The 9,748-nt window shown below is 34.9% G+C and overlaps 1 non-coding gene across 1 annotated transcript; it reads left to right on the top strand.

Moving 5' to 3' along the window:
* Nucleotides 1-3,893: 3,893 nt before the first annotated feature.
* On the top strand, nt 3,894-4,000 carry LOC131178218 (small nucleolar RNA R71). Its single transcript, XR_009147351.1, has one exon. It is a non-coding gene; the product is annotated as a small nucleolar RNA R71 (small nucleolar RNA).
* The last annotated feature ends 5,748 nt before the right edge of the window (nt 4,001-9,748 follow it).

Consider the following 9,748-nt stretch of genomic DNA (forward strand, 5'->3'; position numbering starts at 1 on the left):
TTCCCCATACATCAAAAAATTCTATCGCAAGTATACCATGCAGTGGCATTTCATTCCTTCTTGAACTGTTACCTATTCTTTGGCATTGATCACAACCTAGCACAAAGGATCTTACATCTTTAAAAAAATGTAGCCAATAAAACCCTGCTTGTAAAATCTTAGCTGCAATTTTTGAGGTGCCGAAATGTCCTCATGTAGTAATGAATGGCAGTGATAAATGATACTTTCCATATCTTCCTCTGGTATGCATCTCTTTATTAGCCCATCATTACATCTCTTGTACAGTAGAGGTTCCTCCCATAAGTAATATCTCACATCATGTAGGAATTTCTTCCTTTGCTGATAAGTCATGTATGGAGGCATTACTCTGCATACAAGAAAATTAACAAAGTCAGTGTACCATGGAGCTTTGGAGAATGCAAGTAATTGTTCATCAGGAAATGAATCATTAATTGGTAAATCTTCGAAGTCCTCTGTGTACTTCAATTTTAATCTGGAAAGATGGTCAGCTACTACATTTTCGGATCCCTTTTTGTCCTTGATTTTAAGGTCAAATTCTTATAGAAGTAGAATCCATTGAATCAGCCTTGGTTTTGCTTCCTTCTTATTCATAAGGTATCGGATTGCAGTATGATCTATGAATACAATGACTTTTGACCCAATGAGGTAGGATCTGAACTTGTCCATTGCAAACACCATTGCTAGGAATTCCTTCTCTGTGGTGGCATAATTGATTTGTGCATCTTCAAGTGTCTTGCTAGCATAATAAATAGCATGGAGCTTTTTATCTTTTCTTTGCCGGAGCACTGCTCCAACTGCAAAGTCACTCACGTCGCACATCACCTCGAATGGTAGCTCCTAATTTAGTGGCTACATTATTGGTGCTGATATTAGGGCTTCTTTGATCCTGTTAAAGGAGACAAGGCAATTTTCATCAAAATCAAAGGGAACATCTTGACTTAACAAGTTAGTAAGTGGCTCAGCTATTTTGGAAAAGTCCTTGATGAATCTTCTGTAGAATCCTGCATGTCCCAAAAAGCTTCGCACTTCTTTGACTAATGTTGGGGGTGGCATATTTTCAATGATCTCAATTTTTTCCTTATCAACTTCAATTCCTCTTTCTGATATCAAATGTCCTAGAACTATGCCTTCCCTTACCATGAAATGGCATTTTTCCCCATTTAGGACTAGGTTTGATTCTTCACATCTTTGCAATACCTTAGATAAATTAGCTAGGCAATCATCAAAAGTAGTTCCATAGACAGAAAAATCATCCATAAAAACTTCCATGATATCTTCAATATAATAAGAAAAGATAGCCATCATGCATCTTTGAAAGGTAGCAGGGGCATTACAAAGACCAAAAGGCATTCTCCTATATGCAAATGTTCCATATGGACAAGTGAATGTTGTCTTTTCTTTGTCTTCTAGGTGAATAGGAATTTGAAAGAATCCCGAATACCCATATTGATAACAGAAATAAGAGTGTTTCATTAACCTTTCTAACATTTGGTCAATGAAGAGGAGAGGGAAATGGTCTTTTCTGGTGACACTATTCAATTTCCTATAATCTATGCACATTAGCCAACCAGTGACAACTCTAGTTGGAATTAGTTCATTATTTGCATTTTGGATAATAGTTGTCCCACCTTTCTTAGGAACTACATGTACTGGACTAACCCATTTACTATCAGAAATTAGGTATATTATACCTGCATCTAATAGTTTTAAAATTTCTTTCTTGACTACTTCTTTCATGTTTGGGTTAAGTCTTCTTTGGTGTTCAATTGTGGGTTTACTGTTTTCTTCCATGGTATCCTATGCATGCAAATCGAAACGTTGATTCCCTTTAGGTCTTCTATTTTATACCCTATGGCTTTGCTATGGATCCTAAGTTCTCTTAGCAGTTTTTCCTCTTCTAACTTAGACAGGCTAGCATTAATTATAACAGGATATTTAGAATTTGAGTCCAGAAATGCATACCTTAGCGAAGAGGGGAGAGGTATAAGCTCTACTTGTTTGGCGTTTTCTTGGAGCTTAACTTTGGTTTGTTCCTCCTTCAACTTTTCCATCTCGAAAGCCTTAGCTAAGGGTAGGAATGGATGAGCTGCTAACTATTATGCACAGGCTGCTATTTCTGTATTTTCATCATCTACTGTGTGGCTGTGCACAATACATGCTTCAAGAGGATCTTTAGGATGTGTCATATGAAGTTCTTTTTCAACTTGTTCGTCAATTATGTCAACTTTGAAGCATTCATCAGGTTCAAATTTGTGTTTCATTGTGTCAAACAAGTTGAACTCCACTTTTTCTTCTCCTACCATGAGAGTTAGTCGACCATTTTTTACGTCTATAATAGCTCTGGTATTTGCAAGAATGGTCTTCCTAAGATGATAAGAATTTGTACATCTTCTTCCATCTCAAGGTCGACAAAGTCCACTAGAATGAAGAATTTGCCCACTTTGATAGGAATGTTCTCAAGTATGCCCACAGGATATTTAATAGATCGATCAGCCAATTGCAACGAGATTGTTGTGGGCTTCAGTTCTCCAATCTCCAGCTTTTCACATACCGATAAAGGCATTAAACTGACGCTTGCCCCAAGATTATAGAGGGACTTATCTATTTTCTTATTACCAATGAGACAGGGTATGGAGAAGATTCCTGGATCTTTCAACTTTAGAGGCAGTTTATTTTGCAGTATGGCACTGCATTCCTCTATTAGAGCTGCTGTTCCTTAGTCTTCTAGCTTTCTTTTCTTTGACAGAATTTCCTTAAGAAATTTGGTATAGGATGGCATCTGAGAAAGTGCTTCAGTGAAGGGGATGTTGATGTAAAGTTTCTGTAAAACTTCTAAAAACTTCCCAAACTGCTTGTCCAATTTGGCTTTTTGAAATCTCTGAGGAAAAGGTAGGGGAGGCTGGTATGGCTCTGGTAATTTCTTTGTCTTCCTTGCTTCCTCTTCCTGATCTTTCTTAGTTTCTTCGTCCTTTTTCTTTGCTTGGTCTTTAGATTTTTCTATGGTTTCCTCTGCCAGTTCTACCTCTGGTTGCACTAGAGTTCTCCCACTCCCCAGTGTAGCTGCTTTACAATGCTCCCTTGGGTTCATCTCTGGTTGGCTAGGCAATTTGCCAGCAGCCTTACTTGAAGAACTTGCTTGCTGAGCGATTTGATTCTCCAGCATCTTATTATGAGTCGCAAGTTGGTCCATTCTGGAAGTTAGTTGTTTAATTAATTCAGTTTGTTGTTGTTGAGTTGCTAGGAATCCTTCCATTATGGTTTCCATGGTCATTTTTTGTTCACGTTGTTGAGGTTGGAGAGGTAGCGATGGCTGTGCAAAGTTTTGACCTCTGTTCTGAAATCCAGGGGGTGCTGGTGGTTTGTACCCTTGTTGCTTGTTTATTGGCTGGTTCTACTAATTGGACCATGACAAATTTGGGTGGTTCCTCCATCCAGGATTGTAAATATTTGAATATGGGTTGTTGGGCTGCCTCTGGTTGAAGTTTCCTCCATTATTCACATAGTTCATCTATTCTGAGGAGGGTTCATTGAAATTGCTGTATTCTGAATTCATGTATCCTCCTCCATAGCTATCCTCATGTTGACTATTTGTATCAACTGTGTTGGCTTGCATTCTTTCAAGTTTCCTTGTGAGCTGATCAAATTGAGCATTTATCATGCTTAGGGCATCTATTTCCAGGACCCCTGCAGTTTTCCTTGCATTTCCTCTTTCATTTGACCATTCATAATTATGGTATGCAACCTTTTCTAGAAGTTCAAGTGCTTGTGGCAGTATTTTCTCCATTAGATCACCCTTTGCAGCTGAATCAACTATGTTCCTTGTAGAGGGTAGTAATCCATTATAAAAATTTTGCACTAATAGCCAATCTTCTATGCCGTGGTGTGGACATTCCCTCTGTAGGTCTTTATATCTTTCCCATGCGTCATAGAGTGATTCTCCTTCCTTTTGTCAGAAGGTGTTGAGTTCAAGCCTCAGTTTTACAGTCTTTACAGGTGGAAAATACCTTGCTAGAAAAGCTTGAGAGAGGTTCTCAAAAGTTGAGAACGTTCTAAAAGGTTGAGAAAGTAACCACTTCCCTACTCTGTCTTGAAGGGAGAATGGGAATGCTCTGAGTCTTATTGCTTGATCAGACACTCCATTCATTTTGAATGTGTCACATAGGGCAAGAAAGCACTGGAGGTGATAGTGTGGGTCTTCTGTTGGTGAACCTGCAAACTGGGTTTGTTGAATCATTTGGAGCCATGCTGATTTTAATTCAAAGTTGTTGGCTTCCACTATGGGTCTAGTGACACTGGGCTAAAATCCTTGGACAGATGGAGCTCCACAGTCTCTCAAGAGTCCTGGTCTGTCATTATTATCAGCCATGGTTGGAAGTTTAGGATCTCCTTGACCGTGCTCTTGATGTTTCCTGTCTCTCCTGATGGCTTTTAGAGTTCTGTCTATCTCCAGATCACAGTCCAAAATTTCTTCTGGCTTTGTTCTGGTCATATACCAGATCGGGTACCTAAGAGAAAAGAAAAGAAATACAACCAGTAAAATAAAATTATATAATAAATATAATTGCCTAAATCAGCTAAATTGCCTATCGCTTGATATTACTAAAACCAAAATCCCCGGCAACGGCACCAAAATCTTGTTTCGTTATTTTTACAACCCCGCAAGTGCACAGATCGCTAACAAGTAATAAAGTGATAAGTACAGTATCGTTCCCACAAGGACTTTGTTTAGCAAGTATCAATCTACACAGTAATTTTGACTGTCTAGGCTATCGAATAATTAGGGAATGAAGTTCATAATTTTAAACACTAGGATGGTAAACTTAAAACGAAATAATCTATTTTGGAATAATTCTGGAATTAAAATTTCACACTTGAATCTCACTAGGGATGTTATCTAGTTTATTTACTAGATTGAGGGTCATTTTCCTTGATGGAAATTAGTCCTGAGTTATCCTAAATCCTCTCTCAAGGCACCTAGGGTGTATTCTAATTAACTCAAACCCTACTTTCGTGGCAATTAAATTAATTAAAATCCTTTAAGATTTTTGACCAATTTTGAAGTTCCACAAAGGTATCAGCCTATGTCTAGGTTAGAATTCCTAGGTTTAAGATCTTGATTTTATAATGTTAATCTTCACCTTTCAGTCCTTCAATTAACATGTACAATCATGGCTAAGTGGGTACCAGCACATAGCATGCATTAAGATCACAAGAAATTAAATCAAGAAACGAATCTCAAATCCAATAAATAAACTTAGTGTTCATCCATAATAATTTCAAGAGCTACTCTCCCAAATCTAGAATAAGAAAACTACTCACACATGGTGAGTTCAACAAACATCATGATAAAAGGTAAAAGGTAAAAACAGTAAAAAGAGAATTATGCAGAAGAAATAAAATAATAAAAATCTGTCTAGGGAGATGAAACAAAGGAACCAAAGAGAGTTTGTAGCTTTTCTCTTATGGAGCTTCAGCTGAAAAACTTCATTTGGTACTGATGTAGAGCTCGACAGCAGTAGTCTTCAGCAGCAGTCCCGACGACAGACGACGACGAAGACAATCAATCCCCCCTTTTCCTGATGTTTTCTTTTCTATTTATATCGGTTGCTATAGGGTTAGGTCATTTTGAGTCCAAAAGGCTTTAGGAGTCTCATTTGAATCGGGAAATAGGAGGAGAATTTGAGTTATAAAACTAGCTGCAGCATAGTACACGGCCGTGTGTCACTACACGGGTCCCGGCATGCAGGGCTGTGTACCTTGCTAGAGAAGAATTACGGAGTCTTGCATTAGCACAGAGAGTTACACGGGTCTACGCCAAGTACACGGGCCTAGTTACACGGGCCATGTACTTTTATTCCCATAAGGTTCTTCAAGCTTGTCTCCGGCAGAGACTTACACGGATCCCTGCAGATTACATGGGTCTACTTACACGACCTATGAACTTGTGTTTTTCCATTGATTCTCTTGGCTTTCTTCTGGCAGAGAGTTACATGGGTCTGGGGCTTGGTTTATATGACTCATGTACTTTGTATCAGCAACAATTCTCTATCTCTTGACTTCTCCAATCTTTTCTTTGCACTCCTATACTTTGGGGCTTCACCCAAACACCTGAAATGATGCAGAAAACATGGAATTAAGGGCTTTATAATAGAAATTACAAAAACTAGTGAAATCAACTATTATGCATGAAAATACTTGCCTAAATGCTATAAAATAGTATGCAATTGTATTTAAAAACATCTATATAATTCAAGTGTATCAACTGATAATCCATTAAATACACTACAAGGAATTTTAAACAAATTCAATTCATTTTAAAATATAAAGTAATGTTAAATCATTATTAAAAAGCCATTAATTGGAGTCTAGGTTATGAGTTAAATTTTTTTAATTAATTCATTATTTCTGCAAATTTTACAAAGTTTTACCAGAGTGCTAGCTATAATATTAGAAAACAGTTCTTCAAAAACGTGTTTAAAACACTTCCAGTAAAGTTCTCAACCACAACTCTAATTAATCTCAACAATCCAATTCATTTCAATAAACACAATGCAACACATTTTCAATAAATCTCATTATGATTAATTTTAATTCAATTTACATATAAAAGTCTCAATCTACAAAAAAGAAAACAAAAAATAATATCATTACAAACTTTACTGTACAACTTTCGACTAGTTCAATAGATACATATGAACAAAATTTACATAAAAAAAATTACAAGGGTGTAAAATATTATACCCGTAAAAAGTCCTCAAAAGGTGCTTCTTTGCCACTACAGTAGCTCACTCTACTGCATTATCCTTTCCCCTATCTGCAACAGCAATAAAAAGCCATGGCTGAGTAATTTTACTCAGTGGTGCACAATAAAAATTTTAAAGTTGCTGATAATAAAACCATTCATCGATAAACAGATATTTAAAACCTTTCACAATTACATTTCACAAAATTGATTTTAACATTTATAATACCATTTTATCAAAATAATTTATAAATCATAGTATTTCCAATCAATAACACAACTTAGGTTATGATACAAAATTTCCAAACAATACTGTGTTGTACACCACGACAAAGCAATCTCAACCCCACTAATCGAAATCAATGAAGGAGGTGGCTAGCTAGCTATATGAGTACTCATCCAATCTCAACCTCTGACTGGCAAGCCAGAGAGGGAGGAACATAGTCAATCTCAATGCCATAAATGGAGGAGGAACACAATGATATTGCCATGCCAAGTGTGAATCCAAAACTAAATTCAAAATCATATTGTTCAAACATTTCATGCAAAGCACTAAGCATTTTTCATTCCAAATTTTCATTTGTAAAATAGGTAACACAACATTTCCCAAAGCCATAATAAACACAAATTGTTCACCATACATATTCAAATAAAATTTTCAAGTAGCAAACAAGAAGTTAAAAATTATTGTGCACAAACCTCTTATATTAGCCTTGACTTAGTCTAGACTTCTCCCTTCCTTAGAGGGTTCCTTTTCAACTAAAACACATAATTTAAAGTGTTTCAATAATCATTCCAAATTATTTATAATAATAAGTCCAACAATTGAATTTTACACTTTAAATCTACTTATAAAGTCCCATGAATTGAATTCTTTGTATTTTTGTCTATGGTAGTTACTATTCATTTGACTAGTTATAGAAAATGTTAACTTTTCCATAAATAATAGGTAGGCTAGTTCTAATTACACCCACATACCACATTTTGGGTCACAATTTTGTTGGCATTGATTGCCAATTGAAATTCAAAATCGCCTAAGAAAAATTGCAAATTTTTAGTTTTTATCTCTAAGGTTTACTGTTCCATAAGACCAATCTACAGTAAAAATTTTGTCACACCTACTCCCCCGTAAGATGTAATATGATCCCGTAGTACACCTAATGAATTACCATACTTCGCCTACCAATAACCTATTAGATATACTACAAGGAATTTTAAAACAATTTTCATGAAATTTAAATCATCGATTAAAATCTGGTGTTATAAAATGTTTTCAAAATTTCGGCAAAGTGCCGGCTGTGTTTTGAGAAAATAGTTCTTCAAACCTGAAAAGGAAAATACTCCCAATATGTTTTCTCAAATACAACTCCAATAACTTCATTTCAACTCGCAATTCAATCTCAATAATCAAATCAATTTATTTTCAAACCAACCTCATCATAAAAGAAACATTTCATTGATTACAAGACTCAAAATTAATATTACAAAATCACTCAGGTAAATGAAATCTCAAATTTACATTTATAATAATTTACATTTAATTAAATACCAAAATATTTTACAAGAGTTTTTATACAACTGCTCAAATAATTTACATACATATTATTACATGCATACATCAAAACCTGTGTGCATGGGTATACCTGGAGCTGATCTTAATGTCTCTTCAAAAAAGCTTACTCAATTGCCCCAGGCTCTTTTCACCTGCGATAGCATACAAAGCTATCGCTGAGTGGTGAACTCAGTGGTGCACAACTATAATTTAAAACATAGTACAATATACCTTAACAAAAATTACAGCAAATAATTTGGAAAACTGAATAGTCATCAAATTCCAAAACTCAAAATATTCATTGCCAATAATATAAATCATTTGTATAAAATGAATTTGATCACGGAATTCAATTTATCAAATCATAACTAACCATTTAAGGTAATTCTAACAATTTATTGAAAATAAAGATTAATTCCAATAAAATCAATTATATAAAAATCATAATTGAAATCACAATTCTTTACTATTCAAAAACCATTCTTTATCTCGAAAACCATTCTTTATCTCGAAAATCATTCTTTATCTCAAAAACTATTCTTTATCTCACTAACTATGAAAGACTAATCCGAAAGGGCCATCTTTAGGGTGATTCTAACTCCTTATGGTCGGGGAGGTCGAATCATCGTGCACAGTACACATCACAATAATGAATCTTCCGAAAGGGCCATAACATAAAAACTTAGATCTAACCTCTAATAAGAGGAGAATCTAAGCCTGTGCACGTACCATGGTAATCAAAACACAACTAACTCCATTGCCTTCTCAACAAATGAGAGAGACGGGTAATAACCTAGTCAAGCATCTATAGTGAGATATAAAACAATATCACAATCCTTTTAGTGAGCATAAATCAAAATACAATTCGATTCAAAGTCAATTCCAAAATCCAATAATTTTTATGCTCATCACAATTCAAATCATAAATTTGCATTTTTCCATGCAAATTGCCCATCACAATTCAAAACATGTTCTATCACAATTTTCCAAAACATAATTTATTCAATCCACAACAATGCTTAATACTTGTGGAAATACTATTTCATAAAGTTAAATTCATACATACTATAACAATTTCAATAATCATAGAATTAAATCCAATGCTTGTTAAACATAATACATAAGAAAAATATGTCATTTAATCATATGAAATATTCAGAACAAAATCAGTTAAAAACTAGTTATGCACAAACCTGATTTGAGTCGCCCCTAGGTCTTGACTCAATGTTCCTTATGTTTCCCAATATCCTTTTCAACTGAAACACACAATTTAAAACGTTTCAGTACTTAGTTAAATTGTTTCTAACAATAAAATCCAATATCTAAATTTTCTTGATACTATTCCCTTCAATTCATTTCATTAGTCAACCTATAATGTTGACCTTTAATGCACTCTTAGTGAATTAATTTTAATGTTCCCAATATGTCACATT

The sequence above is a fragment of the Hevea brasiliensis genome, chromosome 2, assembly GCF_030052815.1.
Source record: "Hevea brasiliensis isolate MT/VB/25A 57/8 chromosome 2, ASM3005281v1, whole genome shotgun sequence".
In the NCBI taxonomy this organism is placed as follows: domain Eukaryota; kingdom Viridiplantae; phylum Streptophyta; class Magnoliopsida; order Malpighiales; family Euphorbiaceae; genus Hevea; species Hevea brasiliensis.